Genomic DNA, 17,657 nt, shown 5'->3' with positions numbered 1-17,657 from the left:
GAAATGGCGCCCCCCGAGATCTTGATTGGCATCCCCGTGACTGTTCTACATTACTACCAGCCTTCTCCTTTGCCTTGTACTCCCCTGGCATGCGCGGTGCAGTGATGAAGCCGGGCAGAGTACAACTCGCTGAATGGTGCGTGTTTATGGAGTACAAGGCAATGGCGCATCCAAGAAAGTTGGAGAAGACTGGTAGTGATGTATAACAGCCAGGGGGATGTCAACCAAGCATGGAAAGGTGGGTTTACAGTTAGGACTGTGTGAGTTTTCAGGATAGTGGCACCGACCCATGACCCTTTATAGAGTAATTAGCATATAGCGTGCACTATTTTAAAAGTTGATTTTAAAGATTTGCATCTGAAACAAACAAAAAGGGGAATGTTTGGAAATATTGTCAGGTCATGTATTACTGTATGGTGGCGGTTCAAGGGGTTAAAACTACCAGACAGGTTCTGATTAAACATACAATGAATTGCAACAATGCCATCTGCTCTACACCAGAACCAAGCTCAGTACATATATACAGCACCAGAACCAAGCTCAGTAAATATATACAGCTCCAGAACAAAGCTCAATACAATATATACAACACCAGAACAAAGCTCAGTACATCTATACAGCACCAAAACCAACCTCAATACATAAATACAGCACAAAATCCAAGCTCAGTACAAATACATTTCAGTACAGAGATCATTTGCAAAGTCAGGTTAGCTGCTTTCAGTATGACCTGAACAAAGGTAATGATATACTGGGAGTTGCTACACCCCAAAAAATAGTACACTCCACCATCTGTACAGATCATACAGTAATAGTTAGGCTTCATTCTCACCTGCGTCGGGGTTCCGTTCATGGGTTCCGGCAGACCTTTCCGTCAGGGGAACCCACGAACGGAAACCAAACAGAAACCATAAGCTTTCCATTACCACTACCATTGATTTCAATGGTAACGCTTCCGTTGCTAATGGTTTCCGTTTGCCTCCGTTTCGCAAGGTTTCAGTTTTTTTGGGCGGAATCAATAGAGTAGTCGACTATATCCACCTGTAATCTATCACATCGTAGTAACTTAGATGTGATCTATTATCTGTGAAACCTGCGTGTCAGAGACACACAGGACACGCAGACACTGAACCTGTCAGTCCCACGCACTTGATGTGTTCAGGATTCAGCATAAGATACAGCTACTGTATACAGGATACAGAGCAGCTATATCTCAAAAAGTAAAAAGATTTTTTTTATAAAAACTAATTATAAAGTTGCACAAAACACACTGACTGCCATTTTATTAAAATAAATTAAAAAAATCCCGTTCAAAGGGTGACATAACCTTTAATGCAAACAATTAGATCGTAACAACAAAAGTTGTCCAGTACGACACGTAGCACATGCAGTTTTACCAAAAGTCGGTGCGGTTTTGAAATGATTCTTAATGTCTGTAAAAAACTTCATGGACATTAACAATCATTTGAAAACTGCGCTGACTCGTGGGAATGCAGCATGTTGACGTGGTTTGCAGCTGTATCATTGTAAGAAAGCAGTTACTATATGTATATACTGTACGGGTATGTTCACACAGGACGGATACGTTGTGTAAAAGCAGACAGCGTATCCGCCCTTTGCGCCGCAGGGAATTCAAGCTGAAAAACCACACCAAATTGTGGTGCAGTTTTTCGGCCAGGAATGGCCGCTGCGGAAAACTGAGCAAAAAATATGGCGACACTTCCCTCCTACATCCTGCAGCCCTGAGATGATGTTTTATCACATGTGACCGCTGCAGCCTTTGATTGGCTGCAGCGGTCACATGGATGAAACGTCATCCCAGGAGGCCGGCCCTGACAAAAAAAACTGAACTCTGGGTAAGTATAAGATTTAAATTTTTCCTGAGTTCCGATTTTTTTTGCATCGGAATCGCTGCATTTCCGCCGCAAAAAAACACAACATCTGCTATTTGTTGCGGGTTTTACCTCCCCATTGAATTAAATGGGGAAAACCAGAAACAAATAAGCAACATTTATGCAAAAACGATTAACATGCTGCGGATTAAAAAAAACAGACCGCAGGTCAATTTCTGAGCCTTTTTCCCCGCTCATCATTTTCTCAAATCTCACCCACTCTGCTGCTACTGCATTAGGGCTTGTCCACACGTAACGGAATTGCTGTGTATTTTCCATCCGGAATTGCGGATGGAAAATACGCAGCAGAATACAGTAGCAGCAAAGTGGGTGAGATTTATCAAATCCTATCCACACGCTGCATAAAATTTCTGACAAGAAATTGACCTGCGGTGCGTATTTTTCGTACTGCAGTGTGTCAATTCCTGCTGTGGAAAGCGACAGAATTGCTGCGTTTTTCAGAAGAATGTCACCATCTCCCAATATTGAGAAAAAAGCAGAAAAATACGCACCTTTTTCTGCAGCAATTCCAATACGTGTGGAGAAGCCCTTATGCAGCGGATTTAGGGCTTGTCCACACACAACGGAATTGCTGCAGAAAATTTCTGCAGCAATTCCATTTGAAAGTCAAAGGCTTTCCGCTGTGGCAAAAAAGCACCATTTCCTGCGGTGTTTGCGGCAGAAAATGGTGCGTAAATTGCTGCGTTTTTCTCAATGTTAGGAGACGGAGATGTCTCCTGTGAAAAACACAGCAATTCTGCATACTTTCCGTAGCAGGAATTGACAAGCTGCGGCCTGTAAATTACGCACCGCAGGTCAATTTCGGCTCGGAAATTTTACGCAGCGTGTGGATTCGATTTGTTAAATGTCATCCACTGTGCTGCTACTATATTCTGCTGCATTTTTTTCCGGCTGCACACACACACTATAAACCTTACGGAACGGAGACAAACAGAAATCATTAGCAACGGAAGCATTACCATTGAAATCAAAGGTAATGCTAACGGAAAGCTATGGTTTCCGTTTGGTTTCTGTTTGTGGGTTCCCCTGACGGAAAGGTCTGACGGAACCCACGAACGGAACCCCGATGAAGATGTGAACGAAGCCTAATTTGTATTTTGTACTTTGTATGTTTGTACAATGTTGTGCATTTATGTGCAAATATGAATTGTGGTTTTTTTTGTACTTTTTTTTGGTATTGTAGATTTGTTGTTCTCTGTATATAAGATTACTGATCTATGCAGGTACTGAGATGTCTTCTGAGCTTGAGCGGCCCTGCGTGGTCTGCCTGTGACTTTATACTTGATTTTGTGTCTTTTTACCTGCATGTTCTGAAAAACCGTAATAAAACAGAATTGTTAAAAAGTTCAAGCAGGGTCAGTAACAGACAACCAACGAATACACAGAGCAGACATACTAGCAAGCCAGACTATAGAACCTCATGTAAAGAGCAATGAGGAAGGTTACCTTAACTACCCGGGAAAGCTTGGTGAATTTGGCTCTAGCTGGTCTCTTAAGAAGGGAAGAGTCAGAACACGCACTAGTGAACGATAGGTCAGCTGAAAGATCGCGGCCACCAGCAGTGTGGAGAAGAGGTGCTGCACTGGCTGGTAGCCAGGAGACTGCTGATTGATAATCAGCAGTGAGAGCGGGTGTCATTACATTCTTCCTAATAGATTCAAGACAATAACACAAAAGAATATAATGCTATACAGGTATATGTTATAAACACTATTTAAAAAATAAATAAATAACCACTTTGGCTGTGTTCATTGGCCTCTCAGAGTTGTTACTTGAAGCTCCTGGGCCCCAGCACAAAATCTGTAACCGAGCACATTCCATGCACCATTTAAAATACTGGTGACTTCTTATGTGGCAGACGGACCTTTGGACCCCTTTGTCACAAAGACCCGAGTGCAACTGCGAGCTCTGCACCCCTATAGCTATGTCCATGTTCCTCACTTTTGCAGCACATCCCCACCTTCTGTACGAAGACAAACTCCTCATAGTGCCACCCTGTGCCCCTGAATATGATAATAACAAACACAGTGCCCCAGAATATAATTCAACTCACTGTTCCTCCTGAATATTATAATACCACATACTGTGAACCTGAATATAATGCCACACACTGTGCCCCCTGAATATAATAATAGCATAGACTGTGCCCCTGACTATAATGATGTCACATACTGAGCCCCTGAATATAATAACGTAATAGAAATCTTTAAAGCTCTACATAGCGCCCCCCAGGTCAGGTAGCGCCATGACATAATCACCTCGACTGCGTCACAGAGAAAACGTCAAATTGCAGGGCTAGGAGCCCCGACATCTGCTGCTGGAGGACAAGGAAAGTGAGGCAGCACTACCAAATTTGTGGAAAAAAAATATCCTTTTATTCCACGTATGTGCGACGTTACAGCTCAGTGTGAGCCTTTCTCAAGCAATCTGCTGCTGGATGACGGTTGTAAGACCCGCATACATATTAGACTGCTGGCTGATCCCACCTAAATCAGCCGATTGTCCCAAGTTTTATCTTTTGTGTATGACCAGCTTAACCACTTGGAAAAATATGACGTACATTTACGTTGCTAGCGCTAGCTATGTACTTAACTGAGCGCTAAGAACCTCACATTTACAGGTATAATAAATATAGCAGTAATGCAATATAAAAATAATAAAAATGTGTAACTGTATAAAAAATTTATAATAAATATAAAAAGTGTATACATATATATATATATATATATATATATATATATATATATATATATATATATATATAAACACCGTTCTGAGGACGCAGACACAGTTGAGACCAGGATATACCACCGACCTCCCGGGACAGCGGGACAGTGCCCGGAATAGGGTGTATTGGAAACAGACAGAATAGTTATTTACAGCCTTGAAAATGGAACTGAAGTCTAATCAGCAAGTAGTTAAAGTGGTGTGAACCAGTCTGATTAACAATGTATCGTCAACAAAGCATGACCACATTTACAAATCAGACAACACCGGCTAACTAGATTGTTAGAAACAGTGTTCAAAATACTACATAGTAAATAACTTAATTAAAAGCAAAAAAAGTAATAGACGCAGATTTACTCACTTATTTATTCATGTTCCTTTAACAGTCAACAGAGGACGTGCTGGTGTAAGGTTACCAGTAACACCCACTATTTCCAGAGGAAGGTATTGGCTGTAGAAAGAAGTCTGACAGACGAGCGAACCAATAAAAGCTGTTAACTTATTCAGTGCCAAACATGCTTCATGGTTCAGTACAGTGCACAGCACATTCTTTCTGCTGTAAAGAGCTATTTGTTCTTTTTACTTAAAGGGGTATTCCCATTATATAAAGTAATAGATATTATATGCTATCACTTTATGATCGGTGTGCATCCGGCCTATGGACTCCCCACGATTCTGAGACTGAAGAGGCTGCAGTGTTGATTTATTGATGTGTCCCCTTCACTGCAGGGAACTGCAGCAAAGCCCCATTCAAGCGTCACTGTCAATAGAAAACTTAGAAGGGGATGCAGTGCTAAATCAGCACTGCGGCCCCTCCATTGTTAGGATTATATAGGGTCCTAGAGGTTGAACCTCCATCGATAATCAAGTAATGGTATATCCTAGCAATATGCAATCACTTTATAAAATGGGAAAAACCCTTTAAACCTTTCATGCCGACAATCTGTATATTCACGTCCTTTTCGCGCACACCCCGTGCAGCCAGGGCGTGAATATACAGATCTCTATTCCAGCCGGCATAGCGCTGTGAAAAGCGCTCGGACGCCGGCTGTGTCAGTGTCCGCGGCTCCCCAGCAACCTGTTCTCTGACAGCCGAACCGATTGGTTTGGCTACAGAGAATATGATCACTGTCATTAACCGCTTCCTGACCGCCCACTGTAAATTCACGTCGGCACTTGCTGGGCTCTGTGCAGCGCCAACGTGGATTCACGGTGGGTGTTAAAAGCGTGATCCAGGTGTCTCAGAGTAGTGCTGACACCCAGATCGCGCTGTTAACCCCTGCCTCTGGTCCCGGAGACATGACCGGGACCTGATTGGTTCAGGTCCCGATCATGTGATCGCAGGGAAAGTTTGTTGTAGCAACAAACTGGAAAGTTTGTTGCTACAACAAACTTTCCCGTTGACCGATTGCGGGTGCTGCCGTCGGTTGCATGGCAAAACCGGAGGCCATACAACGGAAATAAATAAGCGCCCGCACGGCTCCGGTGAAGAAAAATAAAAAAAAGTTCTGGCGCTCAGAATATAGCGACAGAAATTGTGCAGAGTGTCCAAAAGCAGATAAGTTCGGGCACCATTTATCAGTGCAACACCGGCCACACATCTATGAATTATTTATTTACCCCATTATTATACCCTCTTATTATGCCCTGATGTACTCTGCCCAGCTTACATATACCCCCACATTATAAACTGAAATACCAGCAAAACCACAAACCAAACTATTACCAAGCAAAATCTGCAGTCCAAAAGCCAAATGGCGCTCCCTCCCTTCTGAGCTCTGCCGTTGGTCCAAACAGCAGTTTATTACCACGTATGGGGTATTGCCGTAATCGGGAGAAATAGCTTTACAAGTTTTGGGGTGCTTTTTATTCTTTATTCCTACATAATTACATTATATTTTTTCAGAAAAAAAGTAGATTTTCGTTTTCACAGACATATTCCAATAAATATAGCAAAAGACCTGTCGGGTCAAGATGCTAACTATACCCCTAGATAAATTCCTTGAGGTGTGTAGTTTCCAAAACCACTTTTAGGGAGATTCCACTGTTTTGGCACCACAAGATCTCTTCAAACCTGACATGGTGACTAAAATATATTCTAAAAAAAGGAGGCCCCAAAATCCACTAGGTGCTCCTTTGCTTCTGAGGCCGATGCTTCAGTCCATTATCACACTAGAGCCACATGTGGGATATTTCTAAAAACTACAGAATCTGGGCAATAAATATTGAGTTGCATTTCTCTGGTAAAACCTTCTGTGTTACAGAATTTTTTTTATTACAAATGAATTTCGGCAAAAAAAATGAAATTTGTAAATTTCAACTCTACTTTGCTTTAATTCCTGTGAAACGCCTAGGGTTAATAAACTTTCTGAATGCTGTTTTGAATACTTTGAGGGGTGCAGTTTTTAAAATGGGTTGATTTATGGGGTCTAACTAGTACATAAGACCCTCAAAGCCACTTCATAACTGAACTGGTACTTGACAAAATAGCCTTTTGACATTTTCTTGAAAATGTGAGAAATTGCTGCTAAAGTTCTAAGCCTTGTAACGTCCTAGAAAAATAAAGTAATGTTATATATAGCATACATATGGGGGATGTTAATTAGCAATCATTTTGTGTGGTATTACTATCTGTTATGCAAGTAGATTCTATTTAAAATTAGAAAAATTATAATTTTTGCAAAATTTCTTTAAATGTTGGCGTTTTTCACAAATAAGCTATGAATTTATTGACCAAATTTTTCCACTAACATAAAGTACAATATGTAACAAGAAAACAATCTCTGAATCGCTTGGATAGGCAAAAGCATTCCAGAGTTATTACCACATAAAATGACACGTCAGATTTGAAAAAATGGGGCTGGTCATTAAGGCATCGATAACCCTTGGTCCTGAAAGGGTTAAAGGTCACCTACCATTATGAGTTTTAGGTGTTCTTTTAAACCTATAATTATTGATGTGTAGTGAAAAGAGTTATGACAATATATCTACAGTACAGGTGAATGCCATTCGTAGTTCTCCATAATGGAGGCAAGGGAGAGGATGATTTCAGCATTCTTAAATAGGACTAATGACAAACCCAGTAAAATGATCTCCATTATAATCACTACTTTATCTTACATATCTTCAGTCCAAGGACCCTCCAGAAACATTAAAGGGAATGTGTCGCTAGAAAAATATATATATTTTTTTAGTTAAACTGTTAGTCAATAAATGATTACACATTGTTCTAATTTTTGTAATTTTTTCACAAGTCAGGAAATATTATAAATTAGATTCTAATTTATAACATTTCCATGTGCTGGTCACTAGTGGGAGCAATTCCCAAAATTGCAGCATTGCAATGTGGTAAAGCAACCACATTGCTTTATGCTGCAAATTTGGTGTAGACACACACGCTCTAGTGTGCTCACACAATGCCCCCTCCTTTATTCTGGCTAGTGCCAGGAGAAAGGAGGGGGTTGAATGTTCAAACCTCCTACACTGTGTGCCGCCATTTTTTGAGAGCGAATTCACAGTGTAGGAGGATTAGATACAGTGTAATCACACAGTATAACACGAACATACACAAACATAACTTACCTGCTCCTGCCGCCGCCGCTGCCTCCGCTCTGTCCGCTCCCTCCGCTCCTAGTCCTTGCTTCTGAACATATGGACGGAAGCCGCGACCGGAAATAGTCATATTACTGTCAGGCCGCGGCTTCCAGTCCACATGAAAATGGCGCCGGTGTCTGGCAGCAGCTTATTCCCCTCCCCTCATTGAGAAGTAATGGCAAGCATTCATGTGTATGGGGGTCGGGGAGAAATCGGTGTATAGCCACCTTAAAGGCCCACCCACAATATATGAACACGTGAATGTCTACTTTTAAAAGACCATTCAAGTTATAAAAGGGAACAAAAGTTACTGCAGCAATACCTCCCATAATCTCTTTTTCTTTAAGGAGGACCTGTCAAAAGGACATATAAGTTGAACTGGTTAACTGACACGAATAGTGCTGTTTTCCTGATTCCAGCGCTTACTTTTTTTTTCTTGGACCCCTGTTCCAGAGATATGACCCACTGTTGTGGTAGCTGCCTCTATGCTAATTTGCTGTAGTTAGCCAACAGGGCATGAACTACCCACAAGTGGCTTTGCGCTGACTGGTCAGCATCAGAGGCAGAGAAGCTAGCTCCATCCCAACTACAGCAAATTAGCACATAGGGAGCAAACTCAACAGTTGGCCATATCTCTGAAATAGAAGGGGTCCAGAAAAAAAAAAAAAAGCGGAATAATAGAGACAGTGCTATTCAGGTCAGTAAACCAGTTAAACTAATATGACCTAGTGACAGGTCCTCTTTAATTCTCTTTTCTCTCATACTGAAATTAATACTGAGAAATAGATCAAGAATTCTTCTATATGTGTCCCAAAAGATCAGACATTTTCACCCTCCTCACAATCCTGTGTATGGCTGTAAGACATCTGGCTGCAGCAGGATCCTCCCTCCTGCCCTGTCTGCAGTAGGACACAAGGATTGTTAAAGAGGCTCTGTCACCACATTATAAGTGGCCTATATTTTACATGATGTGATCGGCGCTGTAATGTAGATTACAGCAGTGTGTTTTATTTAGAAAAACGATCATTTTTGACTGAGTTATGACCTATATTAGCTTTATGCTAATGAGTTTCTCAATGGACAACTGGGCGTATTTTACTATATGACCAAGTGGGCGTTACACAGAGGAGTGTATGACGCTGACCAATCAGCGTCATACACTTCTCTTTATTCATTTACACTGCAGATAGCGATATAGCTATATCGCTATTTGCAGTCACATAAACACATTATAACGCTACTCATGTGTCATGACAATGAATATACATTACCTTCAGCCAGGACGTGATGTGTATTCATTCTCCTGACCACTTCTGTAGCGTCTCTGTGTTTACATCACAGCAGGCGTAGTCTTGCGAGATTACGCTGTAAACTTTCATTCACAGCGAGATCTCCTGTGCTGTGTTGTAAATCTTAGAGACGCTACAGAAGTGGTGAGGAGAATGAATACACGTCACATCCTTGCTGGAGGTAATGTATATTCATTATCATGACACATGAGTAGCGTTATAGTGTGTTTATGTGACTGCAAATAGCGATATAGCTATATCGCTATCTGCAGTGTAAATGAATGGAGAGAAGTGTATGACGCTGATTGGTCAGCGTCATACACTCCTCTGTACAATGCCCACTTGGTCATATAGTATAACACGCCCAGTTGTCCATTGAGAAACACATTAGTATAAAGCGAATATAGGTCATAACTCAAAATGATCGTTTTTCTAAATAAACACACTGCTGTAATCTACATTACAGCGCCGATCACATCATGTACAATATAGGCCACTTATAATGTGGTGACAGAGCCTCTTTAAGTCTCGTCCCCTGCCCCTTTAGCTGTTCATCAGCAAAAAATGCAACAGATCAGCAGGAAAGTAAGCCATGTGTTCTTTGCTGGATTTCTACAAGACTGTTTTAGGAACATGCAAAAAAATCCTACAAACTGACAGTGCAAGCTAGTTTATCTCCTGTTTACATTTATCATTAATTTCTAGGTTTGGTGTTCCTTTAACTGCATCCTAAACAATGATGTAATTGTTGCGCACACAGATCATATAATTAATAAATTCTAGTATGTTATTTGTGAATCAACTCAATGGAGGAGATGATTTACCTCACATTTTTCCGAGGCCTTTTGGAAAATTAACGCAGCAATCTGATTGGTTGCCATGGGTAATATTTCCACTTTTCCATTGCACCTGTAAAGGATCTGCCAGACACAGCTTCTGTGTCGACGTCCGTGGTTAATCAGTCTGCATCTGCTCATAGGTCTGATAGAGTGACTCAATCTGCTACCACTCAGGCTGGTAGGCTGAGGAGTGGGAGAACCTATCACAGCCTGGCCAGACGGAGCTGGCTCCCGCTCTCGGTCTATTTATACCTTCATTTCCTGCTCTTCCTTTGCCTGTGATTCTGTCTGGTTTCCTGGCTCTGCTGTTCCTGCTAGTACAATTGACCTCTGCTTCAAATTGACCCTGGCTTTACTGACTACGCTCCTGCTCTGCGTTTGGTACCTCGTACACTCCTGGTTTGACTCGGCTTGTTCGCTACTCTTGTTGATCACGGTGTTGCCGTGGGCAACTGCCCCATTTCCCTTAGCTTCTGTGTACCCTTGTCTGTTTGTCTGTCGTGCACTTATTGAGTGTAGGGATCGTCGCCCAGTTGTACGCCGTCGCCTAGGACGGGCCGTGCAAGTAGGCAGGGACTGAGTGGCGGGTAGATTAGGGCTCACCTGTCTGTCTACCTACCCCGACATTACAGCACCACTTTTAAAATATATCTGCCTTCAAACTTGGGGGTTCACACAGATTTTCGTTCTGGGATTTTCTAATTACTGAGTGACAGCTGAAGTCCAGTGGAGAGCACAATTCAGCGTATTCCTCTGGAGTGCAGTTGAAGCTCGATAGTTAAAATTGGAAACTCTTACTGTCTGTAGCCTTAAAGAGGCTCTGTCACCACATTATAAGTAGCCTATATTGTACATGATGTGATCGGCGCTGTAATGTAGATTACAGCAGTGTTTTTTATTTAGAAAAACTATCATTTTTGACGGAGTTATGACCTATTTTAGCTTTATGCTAATGAGTTTCTCAATGGACAACTGGGCGTGTTTTACTATATGACCAACTGGGCGTTGTGGAGAGAAGTGTATGATGCTGACCAATCAGCGTCATACACTTCTCTCCATTCATTTATACAGCACTAGCGATATAGCTATATCGCTATGTGCTGCCACATAAACACACTATAACATTACTGCAGTGTCATGACAATGAATATACATTACCTCCAGCCAGGACGTGATGTGTATTCAGAATCCGGTCACTTCTGTAGCGTCTCTGTGAGATTTACAGCAAGGCAAGCGTAATCTTGTGAGATTACGATGTAACCTGTCATTTCAAACGAGATTACGCTTGCCTTGCTGTAAATCTCACAGATACGCTACAGAAGTGACAGAATTCTGAATATACATTACCTCCAGCCAGGACGGGATGTGTATTCAGAATCCTGACCACTTCTGTAACGTCTGTGTGAGACTACAGCACAGCACAGCGAGATCTCGCTGTAAATGACAGTTTACAGCGTAATCTTGCGAGACTACGCCTGCTGTGCTGTAAATCACGGAGAAGTGCAGAGAAGTGGTCAGGATTCTGAATACACATCATGTCCTGGCTGGAGGTAATGTATATTCATTGTCATGACACTGCAGTAATGTTATAGTGAGTTTAAAGAGGCTCTGTCACCAGATTATAAGTGCCCTGTCTCCTACATAATGTGATCAGCGCTGTAATGTAGATAACAGCAGTGGTTTTTATTTTGAAAAATTATCATTTTTGAGGAAGTTATGAGCAATTTTAGATTTATGCTAATGAATTTCTTAAAGGTCAACTGGGCGTGTTTTTACTTTTGACCAAGTTGTAAAGAAGTGTATGAGGCTGACCAATCAGCGTCATACACTTCTCATTGTTCCAGCCCAGCTTCTTGCACTGCACAATCACATTGTGCTGTGGATCATGCTGGGCTGGAACAATGAGAAGTGTATGACGCTGATTGGTCACTGATTAGTCAGCCTCATACACTTCTTTACAACACCCACTTGGTCAAAAGTAAAAACACGCCCAGTTGGTCTTTAAGAAACTCATTAGAATAAATCTAAAATTGCTCATAACTCTGTCAAAAATGATCGTTTTTCAAAATAAAAACCACTGCTTTTATCTACATTACAGCGCTGATCACATTATGTAGGAGACAGGGCACTTATAATCTGGTGACAGAGCCTCTTTGAGTGGCAGCACATAGCGATATAGCTATATCGCTATCTATAGTGTAACTGAATGGAGAGAAGTGTATGACGCTGATTGGTCAGCGTCATGCACTCCTCTGTACAAGCCCACTTGGCCATATAGTAAAACACGCCCAGTTGTCCATTGAGAAACTCATTAGTATAAAGCGAATATAGGTCATAACTCCATAAAAAAATATAGTTTTTCTAAATAAAAAACACTGCTGTAATCTACATTACAGCGCCGATCACATCATGTACAATATAGGCCACTTATAATGTGGTGACAGAGCCTCTTTAAGTCTTAGTATTGGCTCCAAATCAGTGATTAGCTCTATATAAGCTTCAAATAAGGTTGACTTCTGTTGGACCTTCGGGGTCCATTCCTGGGTAAGAATCGAAGCCCACCAGAGGAGCCACTAGCACTCTGCTGTGTCAGTCCAACCCTGGAGCCAAAATAACTCATGTCTTAGCTCTGTGTTTTCGCACAGACTTGTCCTCTTATCAACCAGAAAGATCTAACATGTTAAATAGTTGCTATCATGAAAAAATAGATTGTATTCAATTGCAAAGCAAATGTACTGTAAATAAGATGGTTCTAAAGCGAGCCATACACAACAGCTATTTGTCTTGATTTCTCCATGAACATGTTTATTTCAATAGGGGGAGGGGAATAAGCCACTGCCAGACCACTCTGGCAGCGTTATCTCTAGCGGGAACAAAGGATCGAGCATGTTGAAATCCAACATGCCTCATCCTTTTTCCCCAACATCTGCTTTTGGGGGACGGACGGGAGACCCCCCCCCATACACATTAGATCGTTGGCTGATCCCACCTAACTCAGTGGGTTCAGACACCGTTCATCTAATGTGTATGGCCAACTTAAAGAGGCTCTGTCACCAGATTTTGCAACCCCTATCTGCTATTGCAGCAGATAGGCGCTGCAATGTAGATTACAGTAACGTTTTTATTTTTAAAAAACGAGCATTTTTGGCCAAGTTAAGACCATTTTTGTAGTTATGCAAATGAGGCTTGCAAAAGTCCAAGTGGGTGTGTTTAAAAGTAAAAGTCCAAGTGGGCGTGTATTATGTGCGTACATCGGGGCGTTTTTAATACTTTCACTAGCTGGGCGCTCTGAAGAGAAGTAACAGCCTCTTCTCTTCAGAACGCCCAGCTTCTGGCAGTGCAGATCTGTGACGTCACTCACAGGTCCTGCATCGTGACGGCCACATCGGCACCAGAGGCTACAGTTGATTCTGCAGCAGCATCAGCATTTGCAGGTAAGATCGACTTACCTGCAAACGCTGATGCTGCTGCAGAATCAACTGTAGCCTCTGGTGCCGATGTGGCCGACACGATGCAGGACCTGTGAGTGACGTCACAGATCTGCACTGTCAGAAGCTGGGCGTTCTGAAGAGAAGTGGATGATACTTCTCTTCAGAGCGCCCAGCTAGTGAAAGTATTAAAAACGCCCCGATGTACGCACATAATACACGCCCACTTGGACTTTTACTTTTAAACACACCCACTTGGACTTTTGCAAGCCTCATTTGCATAACTACAAAAATGGTCATAACTTGGCCAAAAATGCTCGTTTTTTAAAAATAAAAACGTTACTGTAATCTACATTGCATCGCCTATCTGCTGCAATAGCAGATAGGGGTTGCAAAATCTGGTGACAGAGCCTCTTTAAAGCAGGCCGTACATATTAGATCAAAGTTGGGCCGAACCTGCCACTATACATCACAAGAAGGAAACCAAAAGCGAAGGAAACCAAGGGTGATGCAGGCACAGCAGTGTGTTATGACAGACTAACTCCTGAAACAAAGACCAGGATTGGAGTAGACTCTAATCTTTACTGTTTAACCACTTAGATACTGTGATCAGTGCTGATTGTGGCAAAAAAGTATAATTTTATATATATATATATATATATATATTTATTTATTTATATATATATACACCGTTCAGCAATTACATTAAAAAACAGCTGCCTAGTATTGCAGAGGTCCCCCTTCTGTCGCCAGTACAGCTCTTACCCATTGAGGAATGGATTCCATAAGACCTCTGAAGGTGTCCTGTGCTATCTGGCACCAAGACATTATGTCATGCCCATGGCCGCGGGCCGTCAGCCTCACTCACCTCCTGACGCCCGCAGCCATGGAACTGTGAGCGCTGATCCCTATCTCCTCCTCAGGAGACGCCAGCACTTACTTCTGCTTCTCCCGGCCGAGTCCCGTAGAGAAGCAGTCCTGAAATTAAGTCAGAATTGGCCCATGAGAACCTGGACTATAAGAGGTGCCCAGCCCCTTCCTCCCTTGCCTGAGCCTTTTTGTAGTTACCCTAGTCTGTCTAACCAAATGTTCTCCTAAGTGTTTTCCAGTTCCCAGTGTTTCCCGTTCCTGCTACCTGCACCCTGGACTATAAGAGGGGCCCAGCCCCTTCTTGCCTTGCCTGAGCTTTGTTGTCGTTACCCTAGTCTATGCAAACGGTCTCCTAAGTGTTTTCCAGTTCCCAGTGTTTCCAGTTCCTGCTACCTGTAACCTGTATCCCGTGCTATCCTGGTCAAGTGCCGTGCTGAGCTGAAGTCGTGCTGTGCTGTATACCACGCCTGTCCTGCTACACCACGCCTGGCGTCTGCTTGCTGCCTAGTCCAAGCCAAGCCTGTCTTGCTATTGTCTGAGCTACCACAGGTACACTATATGAACTATAGACTGTGACCTGTGTCCTGTTGGCCAGCTGCCATACCGTTAATGCGGTACAGTCCAGTGGGTCCACGTACCCAACGTGGCAGTAGGCTCAGGCCATGGACCCCGCTGGTCAATCCAAGACCATGATGACAAGAGATGCGGGCGGATATGCTAGACCTCCGGTCTCAACAGGACCGAATTCTCCAGATCCAATGACTCATCAGAGACCTGTCCGTCAAGTTTTGCTGCGGTTAATTGAGAATCGCCTGTACGCCAAGTTGGAGAAGTGAGTGTTTGAGAAAGATGCTCTACCCTTCCTGGGCTACATCATCTCGAATAAAGGCCTCAAGATGGATCCTGAAAAGGTAAAGTCCGTTCTGGAATGGCCACACCCTCAAGGCCATACAGTGCTTCCTGGGATTCGCCAATTTCTACAGACAGTTCATTCCGAACTTCTCCTCACTGACATCTCCTATCTCTACCCTCACCAAGAAAGGAATGAACGCCAAAGTGTGGACTCCAGAAGCAGAGGCCGCATTTAATAGCCTGAAGAGTGCCTTCACGTCAGTCCCTATCCTTCATCATCCAGATGTTTTTCGACAGTTCTCGTTGGAGGTGGACGCCTCCTCTGTTGGTGCTGGTACACTCCTGTTCCAGAGAGGTACCAAGGGCAAGTCAATGGTATGTGGCTATTATTCTAAGCTCTTCTCTTCCGCAGAAAGCAACTACTCTATAGGGGATCGGGAGTTACTGGCCATCAAATTGGCTCTGGAGGAGTGGAGACATATATTAGAGGGCGCAGTTCATCCCATCTTGATATTTACGGACCACAAGAACCTCACTTATCTCCAGACGGCCCAATGACTGAATCCACGTCAGACCAGGTGGTTGCTGTTCTTTGCCCGGTTCCAGTTTGAGCTCTACTACCGTCCGGCCGACAAGAATGTGAGGGCTGATGCCTTGTCCAGGTCATTCGAGACAGAGGACACTATGGAGTCTCCACAGAGTATCATTAATCCGTCCTGCATCATCCCTGTCAACCCTCTGCAAGTTAGAGACATTCCCCCGGGGAGGACTTTTGTGCATGACAAAAGAAGAATCCTCCGCTGGGGACACAGTTCTAAATTGGCAGGTCACGTGGGTATCCGTAAGACCCGAGACCTGATTGCTCGACAGTTCTGGTGGCCCACGCTGCCCAAAGGCATCACGGACTTTGTCTCCTCTTGCACGGTGTGCGCAGCAAATAAAGTTGCCCACTCCAAACCCGCGGGCCTGCTCCAGCCGCTGCCTGTGCCCGATGCACCCTGGCAACATATTGCTATGGACTTTGTCACGGACCTGCCTCTCTCTGCTGGTTGCAGTACGTTCTGGGTCGTGGTGGACCGATTCTTCAGGATGGCTCATTTCGTTCCACTGACCGGCCTACCGTTTACTTCCCGACTGGCCAATCTCTTCATCCAACACATCTTCCATCTGCACGGCTTGCCTCTACATAGTGTCGGATCGGGGGTTCAGTTCACCTCAAAGTTCTGGAGAGCCCTCTGCGTACTCCTCGGTGTGAAGTTGGACTTTTCCTTTGCCTACCATCCCCAGTCCAATGGTCAAGTCGAGAGAATAAACCAGATTATGGAGAACTATCTACGACACTTTATCTCCAGGCAGCATGATGACTGGGTGCAGCTGCTTCCTTGAGCTGAGTTTTCCTACAACAACCACACCAGTGAGTCCATCCTCATTGTCTATGGCCAACACCCTCGAATACCTCTTCCTGTTTCCAGTACGTCCCAGGTGCCTGAAGTTGACTCTGCATTCAGGGACTTTCTACAAACCTGGCAGCAGACTCGATCTTCTATTCTGCTGGCAGTCTACGGAATAAAGAGAAAGGCAGACACAAGAAGACGAGAGCCTCCCCAGTTCCTTCCAGGCACTAAGGTCTGGCTGTTCTCTAGGAACATCTGGCTGAGGGTGCGATCGTACAAGTTTGCTCCCAGGTTCCTTGGACCCTTCGAGATTTTGCAACAAATCAACCCTGTTTCCTACAAGCTTCGGCTGCCTCGTACCCTCAAGATCCGCAACTCCTTCCATGTCTCCCTGCTGAAGCCGGTGATCTTGAACCGCTACTCCAAGACTTCCACTCCTGCAGTGGCTCCCAGCGGTTCATCAGAGACTTTTGAGGTTAAGGAGATCCTGGACACCAAGAAACTGGGTGGAAGAACCTTTTATTTGGTGTATTGGAGGGGGTTTGGTCCTGAAGAGAGGTCCTGGGAGCCAGAAGAGAACCTCAATGCCCCTACCTACCTGAAGAAGTTTCTCTCTCGTTCTGGCCCCAAGAGGAGGGGGCATAAGAGGGGGGATACTGTCATGCCTATGGCTGCAGGCCATCAGGCTCACTCACCTCCTGATGCCCGCAGCCACGGAAATGTGAGCGCTGGTCCCCATCGCCTCCTCAGG

The 17,657-nt window shown here is 43.7% G+C and overlaps 1 protein-coding gene across 2 annotated transcripts in view; it reads right to left on the bottom strand.

The window, feature by feature from the left end:
- Positions 1-17,657, bottom strand: part of DAO (D-amino acid oxidase) — a 100,794-nt gene that overhangs the window by 70,287 nt on the left and 12,850 nt on the right. The window contains exon 1 of one of the 2 annotated variants that reach the window (XM_075830406.1): positions 5,002-5,070. The exons of the other annotated variant lie outside the window; for it this stretch is intronic. The gene's annotated coding sequence lies outside the window, so the exon portion shown is untranslated. Of the gene's footprint in view, positions 1-5,001; positions 5,071-17,657 lie in introns of those variants that run through there. 2 annotated transcript variants of the gene reach the window in all.

Source organism: Rhinoderma darwinii, chromosome 1 (assembly GCF_050947455.1).
Source record: "Rhinoderma darwinii isolate aRhiDar2 chromosome 1, aRhiDar2.hap1, whole genome shotgun sequence".
In the NCBI taxonomy this organism is placed as follows: domain Eukaryota; kingdom Metazoa; phylum Chordata; class Amphibia; order Anura; family Rhinodermatidae; genus Rhinoderma; species Rhinoderma darwinii.
Note: the sequence above shows the minus strand (reverse complement) of the source record. Positions and strands in the feature narration are given on the sequence as shown.